General features: G+C 39.2%; 1 protein-coding gene across 1 annotated transcript in view; it reads right to left on the bottom strand.

Moving 5' to 3' along the window:
- The window catches only part of DYNC1I1 (dynein cytoplasmic 1 intermediate chain 1), a 311,302-nt gene that overhangs the window by 25,976 nt on the left and 268,445 nt on the right, over positions 1 to 16,881 (bottom strand). The gene's annotated exons all lie outside the window — the stretch shown is intronic.

The raw sequence follows: 16,881 nt of genomic DNA, 5'->3' as shown, positions 1-16,881 counted from the left end.
AAGTTTCCAGGGCTGTGCCCAAAACCCAAAAATATCCAGACACACGTATCGGCTCGACTTTACTATCCCGACTCTCAAACAGTGCAGAGAAGCAGGCCACCAGTCACCTCTCAGACAGACGTGAAGGGCAAGGAAGGGTAAATTGTTGGGTGTTTGCTGTGCGTGACTCTACACACACATTTCTAATTTAATCCGCATTAAAATCTCGGTAAGGTAGACAGTATTTACAGAAAAGAAAATTATAGTTCAGGAAGCTTGGTAGCTTTCTAAAGGCCACGAAGGTTGTAAGTGGTGGAGTTAGATTTGATTGTCTGGTTTTCCTAACTGCTAAGCACATCCTCTATCTGATGGAAGCATGTGGTCCTCTATAAAACATAGCAACGGTCTTCGGTCTTCTTAGCAAAAACAATAGCTCTGTTAACCTGTTGTTCCATTCAATTCAACTGATATTTACTAAGCACATACTGCGTAACTTGTAGAAGGGGTTAAAAATATCACAGAATGGTTATTTCATTTCCTGAATTAATCATTAATAATCCTCAAGGTGCTACCCATACAGTTCCAGGCATCCTTAGCACCTTATGACACAAACAGAAATCTTTTTCTCCAGAAAACTAGGAATAGGATAGGAATGGCCCTTAGCCAGCAGGGATTAACAGCAGGCCATGCATTAGAGAGCATATTAAAATGATGCCAGGAGGCAGAGATCTGGGTTCCAGTTCACCAAATGTCTATAGAGCTTTGAGTGAGAGGCTGTAATTACATGATCTGAAAGATGAGGATAACACAGGACACATGGGCCAGAAAAGCAATGGGGGAAAGTAGACACAGACTATAGATGTTGGTAAATTTAACTTAACATCCCGGACCTTAGTTTTTTCTTCTATAAGATGGAAGGTGGGAGCAATTGATCTAACAAGTTCCTACTGGCTTTCCACGACTCTGTTCTGCAGTAAGGATTGAAGGGAAAAAAGTTTGTGAAAGTTTTTTACAAGGAGTTATTCAAAGGTAAGTGTTATGATTAAAGCCATTTTCCTCGATGTCCTGGGATATTCCCATCAGCAATTTTAAAACATTTTTTATTTCATAAAAATAGGCATCTAAAAATGTATCAGGGTGGTTTTTGGTGAAAAACTGGAAATTATGAAAGTAATGACAGACCTCTTATTTGACCAACTAAAGAAGAAATAAAGAATATTAAATTTACACGAGAGAAGCAGGTAGTGAACTCTGTTCCAGAGTGAAACCGTACAACATCCATCAACGTTTTACAATAAAGACTTGATCTCTAAGTTTGAGCTTTGATTTTATAAGTATACTTCTGACAATGACTAGAGCTGCATATTTTTCCAATCAGTTAACTATAAAATGATTTCATGAAAGATGAATTTCTATTTCTGATGTCAGATACATACCAAAGCCACATTTAGAGAACATAACGTTTGTTTTATTTTTTCTCTATGTTATTTATTTTCCCCTCATCAGAACCTCTAGGCATCCCCAACAGTTTAGAATTTTGAAGGCTGTGAATAGGAAGATTTGTGTTTAAATGCCTCCTAACACCTCCAAACACTGTGGTTCTTGAGGTCGTATTTGCCTCTAAATGATTAGCTTTCAAGCAGATTTAGTAGAAATGTTTACCCAAACCATGAAAATTTCTTTTGGAGTGGAGGGGAAGAGTGGTGGGGGTGGGGGTGATACGTGGATAGGTGGGGAAGGGGCCAGAAAATTAACAGTAGAATTTCTGTATTTTATTCTGAAATAAAGAGAAAACAAATGGAATCTTACCTTGAAACTATATCCTGTTGGGAAAAAACGATGACCAAAATACTAAACAATGAGTAATAAGAAAATGTCCTTCAAAAATTGTCATGTGGGTTCCTGTGAAGTAATTAAAATAAATAGCCAGCCAGTTCTTCCAGGAAACATTAAAATGTGAGACCACAATATCACTTTAAAAAAACCACCAAAGGACCCCAAAACTTCAGGCTCACACAAAAATGGATGCCTCTACCATAAAAAGAAAGTGCTTAAACAAACAAACAAACCAAAACTCACAAACCAAACCAAACCAAACCAAAAAAACCCAACTCTGTTGGCCAAAAAGAGGTGTTGTGAATTTGGTACTATCATTAGAAAACATTATTTGCAACGTAATTTAGGATTCTTCTAAAAGCACACAGTATCCCGTATTTAACCTTCAATTTCTATGGCTGCTCATATTAAAACAATACAGCCCAGACATATACGATACCTTTGCCTGTTTCTATCACGATCAGATATTCGAAATTAGATATAAATACTTTGGGTGAGCTATTCTTAACAGCACACGGATAGTGGGTCTGCTTGCTGTTTGTATGCATTAACAGAAACTATATAAGGACTTTAATTTGAATTAGTCAATTTAAAGTAATTACAAAGAAGTTTCTAGAAATCCAGGAATGTAGAGCACTTGCCTCTCTACAAATGTAGAAGTTTGGCTAAATAGGTACTGAAGCCACATAAAAGTTATTCTTTGTTGCACTACCTTCCTCTCCTGCTTATTTGCATGGAAAAAATCCTAATCCAGGAGGCGCCACCAATAAAGAGGATAATTATCCATATAAAAGAATGTATACATATTCACAGGTTTTGACTAGTATTTGAGTGTTTAAAGCCATGATAAAAACTACAAGCTCTGCCTAATTCATAAAAGGACTATTTCCCCCCTGCACTGGCATGATTTCTATGGATATCAGCTCCACCTAATGGTTCTTCTTTAACATGGGCATTTTAGTAGCACAAAGCTGTCCAAATCTGTGCGAAAACACTAAACAAACTGGGATGCTCTCTTAAATTGCTGTTTGCCTTCATCTCAGCTGCTCTGGCTCTTTTGCTATGCTCTGCCTTCTTGCTTGAGTTGCAGCAGAGCAGAGAGAGGGCCACCGTAACGCCAAAACCGGAGTGGCCGAGTTGGTTCCTTAGTGCAACTGAGGTGGCTTGTTCTCTGGACTGCTATTCTTTCTCTAGGCTGGTATTTTCTTTATGAAGGCCCCCATGGCTGTAGGAGGCAAACAATACAACAGAACCCCTTTGGTGGTTCTGGGCCAATTCTATTTCTACTGTGGCGGAGTGGTTTCACGTCCAACAGGATCTCAGTTAGAGGAGGAAGCATTTCTTCTCTCTACATAAATGGAGGTATACGTAGATAAAGGTCAGGTTGCTTACAGACTGTACTCGAGGCAGGTGGGAAGGATGTTGGTATTAAGGATGAGGGAGTGTAGAGGGAGGATAATGGGTTAGCCCTAGAAGCAGTTTTAAGTGTGGTTGTATCCTTGTCTTGAAGACTTGAAAAGTTAGAAGAATGAACATATAATGTGGTGCCAGTTTTGTTTATTCATTTATTACCTATTTTATGTCAAATTGTTTAGCTGCATCTTCCTAAATTAAATGGCAGATCCATGCTGATCCTCAAACTGTCAACCTCCACTCCAGCATCTGGCTTACAAATTATCTTACTCGTATAAATGAACTGCTATTATCTCTATATATGTATAATTCTTTTTTTAAACATATTTTTAAATTTAAATTCAATTAATTAACACATAGTGTATTATTAGTTTCAGAGGTAGAGGTCAGTGATTCACCACTCTTATATAATACCCAGTGCTCATTATATCATGTGCCCTCCTAATGTATACTTCTTAAAGATTTAAAATATATAAAATTATAAATCTAGATCCATTCATTATACCTTGACTCATACTTATTTCTAAAGTGCCAGGTAAACATTTGCTGGTCCCCAGGGCTAATCTGACATTAGTGATCTCATTATACTTAGTAAATATGACATTTGGATAAATTTCATTTTTGTTCAAAAGTCATATACCTAAATACCCAGATTTCTGGGTTTAAATTCTAATGGTAAAATTATTTAAATTTTTAAAGAAGATTTTCTTTATCTTAGAGACAAAGCACAAGCAGAGGGGAGGGCAAAGGCAGTGGGAGAAGGAGACTCCTTGCTGAGCAGGGAGCCCTATGCCTGGCTCCATCCCAGGACTCCAGGCTCATGATCTGAGCTGAAGACAGATGCTTAACTGACTGGCCACCCAGGCATCCCAAAATTATTTAAATTTTGTATTCTGCTTCTTGTATCAGTAATTGATTTTATATATATGATCTATATCTACATATCCCTATCCATCTCTATCTATATCAAGGACACATTTTCAAAGGATCATGGCAAGTTTTTTGTAGGTCTGCACTCCTGTGTCTCCTGATGTTAAATGTAATACATCTTTTATATTATATCTAATACTAGTATAGCTGATATTTATATTTATTTCAATCATGGAAAAAAACAAAAAGGAGAATCCCGCATAGCAGACGTTCAAAATATTCTGTTTATATGTAGAGCACATTATGTTTCCTATTTTGCAACAGATTTGCTTACTATATTCTATTACACCTAAGACAAATTGAAATTAATTTCTTTTAAAAAAGCAAACAGAAGCTAAACATGAGGCAAAGAGATTCAGGACATTACACATGGCTGTGCGAAAAGAACCTACATTAATTAGGAGCCCTGGACAAACTGCAAGGTAAGAGGTCGCATGAAGCTAGCCAAGGTGGACCCACACTGGTTTGGTCCAAAAATAATTACTTGGGATGGCAAAAATGAGTTTTAATTTATCTTCCAACATCACACATACAATGTAGGTTAGATCAGGAGTTTGGGGAGGACATATCTTTGAATCTCATGATTATGAAGATACTGTGTTGTTATCCTCGGTCTCTCTTTAGTATTACTGCTTAGAAGGAAAAGGTGGAGAAGGCAACTTGTGAAAAGAAAAGGCAAACATTTCCATCTGGTCAAAAGAGCCAAGGAAAAGATCCATAGCCCTTACTTCTTGCACAGTGGGAAAGCCCAGTCAGTTGGGTGAAGGAGTCTCAAAAGTGTTTGTACTTATATGGATTATCTGCACCTTCTGTATAAATAACAGCTCTAGGTATGTGTTGGTGGGTGAATCTGGGGGGCGGGTGTGGGTAGGGGTAAAAGGACAGGAAGTATGAACACAGGCTAAGTCTGGCTATGACTTGATGATCACATTCTTGTGGTTTCTTTCAAAGTTAAAGTATTCTCCCTGGGTGAGCTTTAAAAAGGAACCCCTCTTCCCCCTCATCCTCCACCCCCCCCCCCCAGAAAAAGCAAGCAAGCAAGAAAAAGAATTTGATGACTGGCGCACATAGTTTTACTGAAAGCCAATCTTAATGTTTGCTATCTTGTGTTAGGAAGGGAGGGGAAAAGGGGAGTGAAAATGAGGATGAGGGGAGAAAAAAATAAGTCAGACACCACCTGAACAGTGTGATTATCAGAAAGGCAGCCAGCAGGGCTTTGGGGTTCTGGGGGGGAAAAAATGCACTCTGTCATCCGGTAAGTGTTACTGGCAGTGAACTACTGATTTCGTTAATCTTCTTTCCTATTTTAAGTGTTAAGTTTAGATAATGTAATAGCATAAACTTTAACTTGTGATTCGTGTTTATTGTGTTCTACTTCCGATATTTTAAACATTGAACAAAATGCTAGCAGAAGTAAATAGGCTCAAGGCCCTTTGTTAGAATTATGTAATTTTTATATGTTTTCATCTCGGTTTAAAATACTCATTTTAACAAAGTAGGTTATTTCACTTAGGACATCCAAAAGCATTAAGTCATCAACAGTGAATTATTAAGAGACTACCGTATGCTTTCTACTTTGGGCAATTAATAGAAGATATAGAATATCTAACTCTGTTCTCAAGGACTCACAATCTGGGTAGGAATATAGAAGTTATGAAATAAAATGAGAAGGATACGGTTAATTGGAGGTCTGTTTTCTCATTTTGTCCCAAAAGGATCTACAGTGTCTCACAAATTAAATGTCAGCAAAATGAAGAATAAACACGCAGTAGAGGCAGGCAGGATAGATAATGTTTGCTAGGATTCTGAGATAAGCTGATTATTACAATCTGGTCCCAAAACAGTCCTAAATTTCCTGACAACTAAGACAAAACATGTTGATCACAAGAAGGTATGTAAATTTCACCATCTGAAGTAAGAAAGATTACAAATTCCTCCTCAAAGACACATTTTTGGGAAAAAAAGTCAAGGAGGAATTTACCATGTCTGTGAATCCCTGGAAGAGAGACTGGTTTTCTGTCTTGTTTATACCAAAGAAAGAGAACAAGTATGTAGCCAGGTGCGAAATTCTGTGGTACAGATGTTTGGTGCCAGAGGAATTCGGAGATTCGGGGGGGAGTGGGTGTTGGTAGTTACCATGGTCTGATGTGGTCAAGGAAGGTATTATCTAGGACAGGTGATGGAACCCGCCTTGAAAGATGCCTAGACTTTGACAGATGGGAAGGAAGCCCGTCAAGGAGGGGAAAGCAAAACATGCAAAGACCTGGCTGTGAAAATCAGCACGGAATTCCCAGATGGATGGGAAGCTGAAAAGTGGGGACAGCCTGGTGGATTCTGAGAGTTTGTCCTGAAGAATAACAGGAAATAATTCTGGTTTGTTTAGGGCAGGGTTGGGGCCATGTTATGAATGGTTGTAAGTATAGAGTTTAGACTTCTTGATGCAATGAGCTACTAACTTCTTTAAACATGTACTGATAGATGTGCAAAGCATTGTATTTTGCACTGAATGGATGCAGAGATGCCTACCTTCATGGTTTTCAGCTTTTCCAATGTGGACAGCTGAATGATGAATATCATTACTTGAGTAGAAAGAAGAAGAAAGAGAGTAGGGGAGGAAGATCCAGTTTTCTTTTTTTTTTTTTTTTCTAGTTTGTACTTTAGACATGGTATACTCGAGTCTTTGGACTAGATACTCAGGTTAAGCTGACAGTGAAAATGTGGGTCCAGGATTGAAAAGGAGGACAGACTTGAAGCCCATGCCAAGTAATCACGATTAGAGAAGCTGAGGGATAAGAGAGAGTGGAGAGGAAGAAGAAAAAGAAGGCTGTGACAGAAATTTTGAAAAACTGGGCCAAGGAAGCAAAGGGGAAAGAACCAGTGGAGATGTCTAAGGCAAGCCATGAGACATAACTGGGGCTGGAGAGGCCCTAAGAATGAGGGGTAGAGTCTGTGATATAAGATGACTACTAAAAAGAAGCCATTGCATTTAGCGATTAGGGGCTTACTGATAGCCTCAGAGACAAGCTGTCAGAAGACTGATTAGGTTTGTTGTGGAGTGGCTGGAATATGTGGCAGTGGTCAGTGTGGATGCACACTGGCTCTTCAAGTTTTTTGGAGAGCTAAACCCAATTTTAGGATATGTTCATGATACTTTAAGCCAACCCACCCACCAAATCATGAACTGCCAATCTCTAAGAGGACGCTAACATCACTGATGTTTGTGTTCAGGGCTGCCGTTTTGTTTTGTTTTTTTTTTTTCCCTCAAGGTCAACCCACTAGCCATTAGCTGTAAATATCCTTGACATTTTGGACCATTTCTTATGTGGATTTGTATCTTGAGCACTTGGCATCAAGGCTGGCAAATAGGAGGCAGACAAGATGCATTGAAAGTGGGTGATGAAGCAGGAAGCATCTAGGTGCAGTCTCATTTCTGCCTGACACTTAGGAGCAGAGCCTTGAACTTTCTTCTGATTCTTTGGACTTGCAATTCTTTCTTAGTCTCCTCAGGGCTGAACCTCTGCCTTCCCTGATTGATTTTTGATTGAACATCCTCCTTGGGCTACCTCTTGTTCTTCTATCATGCTACTTTGGTTCAGAACCTTTCCCCCTCACTCTGGTAACTTGAAACCTAATCTCCAATGAAACTTATGATCGCTGCCCTGTCATGGCAAAGGTTTCAGCATGTTTGTACACTATGGGGAAGGAACCAGGAGCAGGGCACTATTTTGGGGAGGAAAAATGATATGAAAAGTAGTAATAAGACAGGCGACTAGTGACTTGGGCAGTAGGAAATCTAGACAGCATTTTTCTGTGTAATTAGGAAAAAGGTATTGAGAATTAAATGTCTGATGAATGATGAATTTTATCGCCTTAAGAACAAACAAAACTTACCCTTAGATTGAAAGCCTCAGTATGTACCTAAGATGCTTTGTAACATATACATTTCAATTGGTGTGTGTGTGTGTGTGTGTGTGTGTGTTTAAAAGAGAGAGAGAGATATATAAATGGACAGACAGACACACACAGAGAAACATATTTTTCCATGTAATATTCTTATTTAGTTATCTGGAGAAGAAGAGTGATGCCCAGAAACAGGAGAATTGTGCACGGACTATGAAAAAGCCTAAGTCCAAATATCAGCACACAGAACTTGAAATCTTAACCAATTAGTAAATATATTCTGATCATGGTGACAATGGTGAAATGGATCTTTAGATTCAACATCAATAAAGTCATTTTTTTCCCATTAACCACATTGCACCAACTGTTCCTGCTACTTTCCCCCAATATCTGCTGCCCCTGGGAGTCAACCTTAAGTTGACTGGGAGCTCTTCCTGCACTGGGCATGAGGTGTGTGTGTGTGTGTGTGTGTGTGTGTGTGTGTGTGTGAAAGGAACTCATGGGATGTTCACTGTTGTTAACTTTTTTGGTCCATAACCAAGAGTCAACTGTGATAATTACATGTCCTTAGCTCTTGTTATGGGCTGAATTGTGTTAGCACCAGAATGCATATGTTGAAGCTCTAATGACCCAGGACCTCAGAAAGTGACTGTATTTGGTGACAGGTCTTTAAAGAGGTCATTAAGGTTAAATGAGGTCATATGGTGGGCCCTAATCCAACATAACTGGTGTCCTTAAAAGAGGAAGAGTTTAGGACAAAGACATTATACAGAGGAAGACCATGTAAAGACACAGGAAGACCTCCATCTGCAAGCCAAGGAGAGAGGCCTCAGAAAAAAAAATCAACTCTGCTAATAGCTTGATCTTGGACTTCTAACCTCCATAACTCTAAGGAAATAAGTTTCTGTTGCTTTAGCTACCCAGCCTGTGGTACTTTGGCATGGCAGCCCTAGCAAATGAATACAGCTCTCAAATGAAAAGGAACATCTCTTTTTTCTTGGTCTCTAACACACACCCACATGGGTTTATTCACCGTGAAATTCTCTATTTAGGGAATTTCCCCAAGAGTGCAAGACATACACTGCTTCTGAGCAGTTCTTTCCCCCTTCCTGATCATGTTCCCTTGTTATCAATGATGGCACCTCTATCTTGTCTTTACCATACCTTCTGCTAAGGGGAATTGTAGTGAATTTTTATAAATATGCCCCCTTCTGGAGACAGCAGAGCCTCTTTTAAAATTTTCACTTAGCTTTCAATCACACCCATAGTTCTGCAGTGGTGTTGAGACAATGGGGACGGGTGAGAATGGGAAGTGGAAAGCTCTGTGGGATTCAGTGCCATCTCAATACGAATGGGCCACGGCCATTGAAGGAATGGACCTAAACAGGAGCCAGAAGTTATAGTTCTGTTCAATTCAATCAGTCATTTTAGCCTAAAGACAGAGCAATTTCCCCCCCCGAAAGAGAAGTCTGTGCTTGAGACAAAAGTTTATTTTGGTTTAATTTTGTCACCCTCTGCAGGCTCAGTCCTGGCTTCTCTTTCTTTGAGAAAACGTAGGTGGAGAGTGAGATGGGTGGTGGGGTCAGAGGGCAAGAAAAGGCAGGGCAGATGGAGCATGACAAGGGTCCTGAACCTGAACCCTCTCTTCCAGGGGTTGGGGATAACCTTTAAACTCCAGCAGGCAGGCCCCTGCCCAGCTCTCCTTTATCAACCTCCTTAAAGGCTAATTACTGCTGAATGGGTTCCTGAGGTTGGAAAAATTTCAAAGAGTTTTTGAATACATCTCTACAGTTCTCTTAACAATAGGATCTATCAAACAGTGAGGGGAAGGCTCTGTTTAAAAGCAGCGACAGGAGATCAGAAGAATGTGTTTGATTGCTAAAGTGACTAATTTATTTTTAAACAGTATTAATGATGCTACAATAACCAATATCTATAGCCTGGTTTTGACAGTTTATTGCAAGGGTTCTCATTGTTTAAAAAAGAAGAAAGAGGAAAAAAAAAGAGTACGAAAGAGACTGTTTTATTTTGCTACATTTCCATTTGTTAACAAAACTCCTCATAAGCAAAACCAGAGGTCATTAGCAAACAACCAAAACATGCCTGTCTGCAGAAGAATACAACTCCCTTCATCATTTAAAATACAGCTCTGCTGAAAACCCAAATCATGACAAATCCTTAACATGAAAAATTCAGTGCAGACTTGAAACCACCTGACTTTACTTTGGGTTTGTGTTCCTTAAAATTACCTAGAAAATACCATAATCTTCTCTTCGTGCGGCTGGATGGGGGCCAGGCCCTGGCTCCAGAGGCAAAGGGCAAACTAAAAATCATGTCTGAACAGACAGCTCCACCCTCTCTCCCAAGTCCACTTGGCCCTGTGACAAAAAGTGAGGTCTAAAGCACATTCATCCACGGCCTGGGTTTTTGGCCCAAACTCAAGACTCTTATAGGACAAACAAAAATGAAATCCAAAATGTTATCACCCTCGCCTTTAGAAGTCAAATGGACTTAAAGGAGATCGTACTGCCTACGGTGAGTAGTTCACATTTGCAATGTAATAGGGAACCAGTAGAGCTGTATTAAAATGTAGCTTTGTTTAGGAGAAGGATCCTTAGCTGAGAGTTTAAATTCCAAAGTGATTTTTGATAATAATTGTGTGTGTGTGTCTCCATATGTGTACATGCATGTGTGCATGAGACAGAGATTTCCATACCAGATAAAACCTTTTGAGAGTGAAAGGTACAAATGGGGACTCCACTGTGGGGGGGCTGTTTGCTTGGGGCCCCAGACTATGGGTAAGCCTCTCTGTGTGCTGTATTCTTCACTGAAAGCTTCAGTTCCTAAGGACTAACCCTCCTCAACGCCCACCCACTCTGACACCCCTGCGCTCCCTCACGCTTTGGATGGGTGAGAGCCAGGAGAGACTGTCAAGTAATTTTTACCTCCTGCTGAGCTAGTGACAGGCTCAGTAGAAATAACTACATTGAGAAAGTACCTCCATGCCACAGATCCCAAGGCCAGCACTCCAACAAGACAATCCGAGGCTATGAATACCACTGTCTGGTCCCACTGGGGTAGATCAGTGCTGAAATGGTAGGGCCAGGCTTTCCAAATTTGCTTTTCCCTGATCCCTTAATCAAAACCCTCTGTTCCAGCCAGTCGTCTGCATTCACAGACGCAGAGTCCCCTCTGTACTCTGAAAACCTTCTGGCCTTCAAGCCTTTGTTCACCTTAGAGAATATGCTAGTCTCTCCCCTTCTCATACACCATCCAATCATGTGGTCCCAATCAAGCCCTGCCTAACCCACAATCCCCCCTCAAACACCCACACAGGCACAGAGATGTCTCTGTCCCCCAGGCCTCAGACATTGTCTTCCAATTTCTTTTCAGGCACTGGGCCTGGGGCTGCCTTGGAGTCTGTCTGATGCAGTTATATTTAAATATATTCTTACTTCAATCCTAAATTGTTGTTTATTTTTCCATGTAGAGCAAGTTTAAGACTTCAGTATTTAGAGGAGTTTTATATTCATAGCAAAATTAAGCAGAAAGTACAGAGATGTCCCACATATCCCCAGCCCCTATACATGGACAGCCTTCCCACTATCAACACCCTTCCCAGAGTGGTATCTATTTGCAAGGGCTGAATCCATGTTGATACATGATTATCACTCAAGGCCCATAGATTACGTTAGGGCTCACTCTTGGTGATATACATTGAGTGGGTTGGGACAAATGTGTAATGACATATATTCACCATTGTAGGATTATACAATGCAGTTTCACAGCCCTGAAATGGCTCCATTGGAGCAAAGTTTATCAAATAATTCTGGAGGGCTGGGGGTTTAATTCTTGAGGGAGGAAGATTCTAGGAGTTCTCTAGGAGAAATATTAATTTTAGATTTTCCTCTAGGTAATAAGAGTAAAAAAATTAGTTTAACCTGCTTTGGATCAGCTGGATCTTGTTGCCTTCTAACTGTATGTCAGAGGCAGCTCAGCAACAGTGTTTTGGTACAGTCATGGCAGACTAGAGGGGAAAAAACACCAAGGATTTGTGAGTAAGAAATGACCCATTTGTGTCAGGTGAAGGTCATTCTTGGGGTCATCACCTGGCACAGGGTCAGCAGTGAAGACAGCCTGAGAGTCACACTGCGTCACCACTTTACTTTCAAAGAAACCTTGTCACTTAAGTTAATATAGTTCATTTGAATGGTATTTTAGGAGGTAAATTTAATTTGTAATTTTAGAGGGGGCTCTAAAATTAGTTAAGAGTTATAACCTATAGCTCATATATATTTTATTTTTATTTTTGTTTATTTTTCTTTTTTTAAAGATTTATTTATGAGAGAGAGAGAGAGAGAGAGAGAGAGAGAGAGAGAGAAAGACAGCATGCATGCACATACCAGTGGGGAGAAAGGCAGAGGAAGTAGACTCCCCAAGGTGGGGTTTAATCCCACAACCCTGAGATTAGGACCTGAGCCAAAATCAAGGGTCAACGACACTCAACTGACTGAGCGCCAGCCAGGCATCCCAGCTCATATATATTTTAAAACCTTCAGTGTCTTCTCATTACCCTTTCACACAAAATCTAAGTTCTTCCTTAGGCCAACAAGACCATGTATTACTTGACCTCTTATTACTTTCTCAACCTCCTCTTCTGCCATTTTATTTTTGCTGCAAACATGGAGGCCTTGGTCCTGTTCCTCATATAAACCAAGTCAAACTTGCGCCTTGATTTGCAGCCATTTACATTTGCTCCCTACAATATCCTCCTTCCCCTCACGTTGACAGAACAAACTCCTTTTAATCACTCATGTCTACTCAGGTGTCCTCTCCTCACAGAGGACTGCCCTAGTCACCCTGTAAAATAGCAGTTCATGGTGTCCTGTCGTTCTCTACCCCAATCCTGCTTCACTGGTTTCCTAACACCTACCACTATCTGAAATTTATTATTTACAGTTGGTCCTCATTTATTAATGGATTCTGAATTTTTGCATTTGCCTACTCTCTAAGATTTATTTGTAAGCTCCAAATCAGTGTTTCACAGTCATTCATGGACAAGGCGGCTAGAGTGGAGGAAAGTTTGAGTCACCTGGTATTCATCTAAGGCTGAATAAGACAATACTCTGCTGTCTTGTTTCAACTCCCATACCATAAATAAATGCCCTTTTTGGAGTTAATTTGGTGCCATGAAATTTAATTTTTATGTTTTTTTTATTGGTTATTTCACTGTTTATAATGGCTCCCAAGCATGGTGCTAAGTGTTGTCCAGTGCCCCTAAGCACAAGAAGGCTGTGATGTGCTTTACTGACAAAATATGTATTAGATAAGTTTCCTTCAGGCATGAGCCCTTGGCTGGAATTCACTGCTAATGAATCAACCTTACATATTAATAAGATGTCTTTAAACAGAAATGCATATAAAACAAGATCATGTATTTTTTTTTTTGAGAGAGAAGAGTGTGTGAGCAGTAGAGGAGGGCCAGAGGGAGAGGAAGAGAGAGAATCTTAAGCAAGCTCTACATGGGGCTCAATCTCACAATCCTGAGGCCATGACCTGAGCCAAAATCAAGAGTCAGTTGCTTAACCCACTAAGCCATCCAGGTGCCCCCAAACAGGATCAGGTATTGATTAGTTTATGAGAATGTGACGACTAGAGGCTCTCAGAAACCTAATCCTATAATTCCCCTGGAAGCAATGGTTATGAGTTTATCAATTCATTATGGCAACCTTATAGAACACAACTGCCATAAATAAGGATTGGTTATGTTTCTTTTGATGTACACACTTTTTTCTTCCCATCCAGAATAAACATGCCTGTGAAGTCAAGCACTTTGTCTACCTTTGTTACTTTGTTCAGTGCCTAGAGGACAGTAAGACCTCAATAGATATGTATTAAATGAATAAATATAAGGAGTATATACTTTATTCTCTGTTTATATGTATTTGATTATAAAGAAAATAATTTAAGGTAATGCTAGAGGTTGACAAGAACTTTTTCCTTTAAAGAAATTCCATTCTTTACTCAGGTTTGCGTAACTAAGCACCCATTGGTAGCAGGAACCATGCCTCATTTCTATTCTTGTGAAAGTCCTTGGCATGAGGTTAAACATACACTAAGTTTTCTTGACTACTGGTTTAATGAGCAAATAATCAATCAAATATACTATTCTTTTGATTAAAAGGTTAGAGAAGGCAATACTTGCCTTAGTAGCAGAATATATTTTTAAATATTTATTTATTTGAGAGAGAGAGAGCATGCATGAGTGGGGGGAGGGGCAGAGAGAGAGAGAATCTTCAAGTAGATTCCCTGCTGAGGAGCTCAATGAGGGGCTCAATCCCATGACACCTGAGATCATGACCTGAGCTGAAATCAAGTGTTGGACACTCAGCTGACTGAGCCACTCAGGTGCCCCTTTACTAGTAGAAGAATCTTAATTGACTTTATACTGCTATCAAGAGAATGAAAATACAAGCTACAGACTGAGAGAGGATATTTGCAAAAGACATTTGATAAAGGACTTTTATCCAAAATATACAAAGAACTCTTAAAATTCAACAATAAGAAAAAGTACTGGATTAAAAAATGGGCCAATGAGTTTGACACCTCATCAAGGAAGATACATAGATGGGAAGTAAACATATGAAAAAATGTGCCATATCATGTCATCAGGGAAATACAAATTAAAACTTCAATGAGATACCACTACACACTGGTTAGAATGGCCAAAATTCAGAACACTGGCAACATCAAATGCTGGTGAGCATATGGAGCAACATTCATTTCTGGTGGGAATGTAAAATGGCACAGCCATTGGGTAAGATTGTTTGGCAGTTTCTTATAAAACTAAACATACTCTTACCATATGATCCAGCAATCATACTCATTGGTATTTATCCAAAGGAGATGAAAACTCCTGACCACATGAAAGCATGCACACTGATGTTTATAACAGACTTATTCATAATTGCCAAAACTTGGAAGCAACTGAAATGTCTTTTAGTAGATGAACATATTTAAAAACAAAACAAAACTATGGCATATCAGACAATGGAATATTATTCATAACTAAAAAGAAATCAGCTATCAAGCCATGAAAAGCCATAGAAGAACATTAAATGCATATTACCAAGTGAAAAAAGCCAATCTAGAAGGGCTATACCATAGAATTTCAACTACATGACATTCTGGAAAAGGCAAAACTATGGAGACAGTACAAAGTGCAGCGGTTGCCAAAGGGTAGGGGTAGGGATACAGAGGCAGAGCACAGAGGATTTTTAGGGTAGTGACAATATTTTGTATGATAGTATAAGGATAGAATATATATCATTCTACATTTGTCCAAATCCACAGAATGTACAACACACTGAGAGTGAACCTTAATGTAAAGTATGAACTTTGGATGATTGTTTAAAAAATTGCACTGCTATTATATTCTTACATGTTTTGCAATGATAGTGTGTAGGTTGATATGTATGCATTCATGTGTTCATATGAATGTACAGTTGATTGGACAAAGGGGGAAAGATCAATGGAGTAGAAAAAAGTGATACATGGAGAATGCAGCCTTCAGAAATATCAATAAAGAATGAACAGAGGTGTCTTTGCGGGTCTGTAGGAGGCAGTTGTGTTTTAGTGCCTGAATAAGGACTGAAATAAATTTGCAATAAATATAAAAGCTCAGAGTTTCTCTAATTGTTTTTTTTAATTTTTTTTATTTATTTATGATAGTCACAGAGAGAGAGAGAGAGAGGCAGAGACATAGGCAGAGGGAGAAGCAGGCTCCATGCACCGGCAGCCTGATGTGGGATTCGATCCAGGGTCTCCAGGATCGCGCCCTGGGCCAAAGGCAGGCGCCAAACCGCTGCTGATATAATTTCATTTATATGTGACTGGTCAGTAAGATAATCAGCTTACATTATATGTTAACCACTTACTACTCTGATTGAAAGCAGTGGGAAAATACAGACTAGAAGTAAAATATGGCCACCAACCTCCAGAAAGCTCATAGTTCAGTGGAAAGAGGGAAACAATTAACAAATAAATACAACAAAAGACCTTTACATTGTATTTGGGCGCTACATTTTTTGGTGTTGTTTAAAGTTATTGTAAGAATAGTTTCAGTACTACAGTGATGCATTATTAAGCCAAATAAAATGGTTAAAGTTATTCAAGCATCTGAGTCCATTATTAAATCACAAATAAAAATAGATGAACAGTTCAAACCATTAAAACCACTTTTTTAAACCCATTTACAATCAGTGTGAGACAGAAAAAAACATGGGACTAAAAGGATTTCTGAATCACTCCTCTCATGACATTGGTTTTCTTCTCGGTAAAATTAGGCAGTTAAACAGGGACTCTGTGGCATTCTCTTCAGGTCTGATTTCTAGACTTAAACCAAATTTTCTTGTGGCCCTTCTTTCTCATTTCCCCACACCTGGACTTTGACTCTATAAAGAACATAGAGACTATTTTTAAAAAGTGGTATATTTGTTTAATCATTATTCCATGTGGTGCTGGCATTGTACCTGACTTCATGGAAAGCTCCTTCATGGCTCCTGGAGCCTTGTCACACACCTTCATGTCTACATACTATTTCTGGACACTGAATTCTTCTATCTTTCAGCCTCTCTCTATTTTCTCTCTAGATATATTCAAGTTCATGAGTCATTTCTATCCTTACTAGGTTTGGGAAGATTTTTAATATTTTTTTTGTTTTTTGGGGGGTTTTTGCTTACTTATTTGACATTATTATTGGAAATGCAAATTGGAAAGATCATATTTAGAACTTTTGGGACCGATGGTTAGATGCTTGTCCAA

This window comes from Nyctereutes procyonoides, unplaced genomic scaffold, assembly GCF_905146905.1.
Source record: "Nyctereutes procyonoides isolate TBG_1078 unplaced genomic scaffold, NYPRO_anot_genome, whole genome shotgun sequence".
Classification (NCBI taxonomy): Eukaryota; Metazoa; Chordata; class Mammalia; order Carnivora; family Canidae; genus Nyctereutes; species Nyctereutes procyonoides.
The sequence above is the reverse complement of the archived record's forward strand: the minus strand, read 5'-3'. Positions and strand labels throughout refer to the sequence as shown.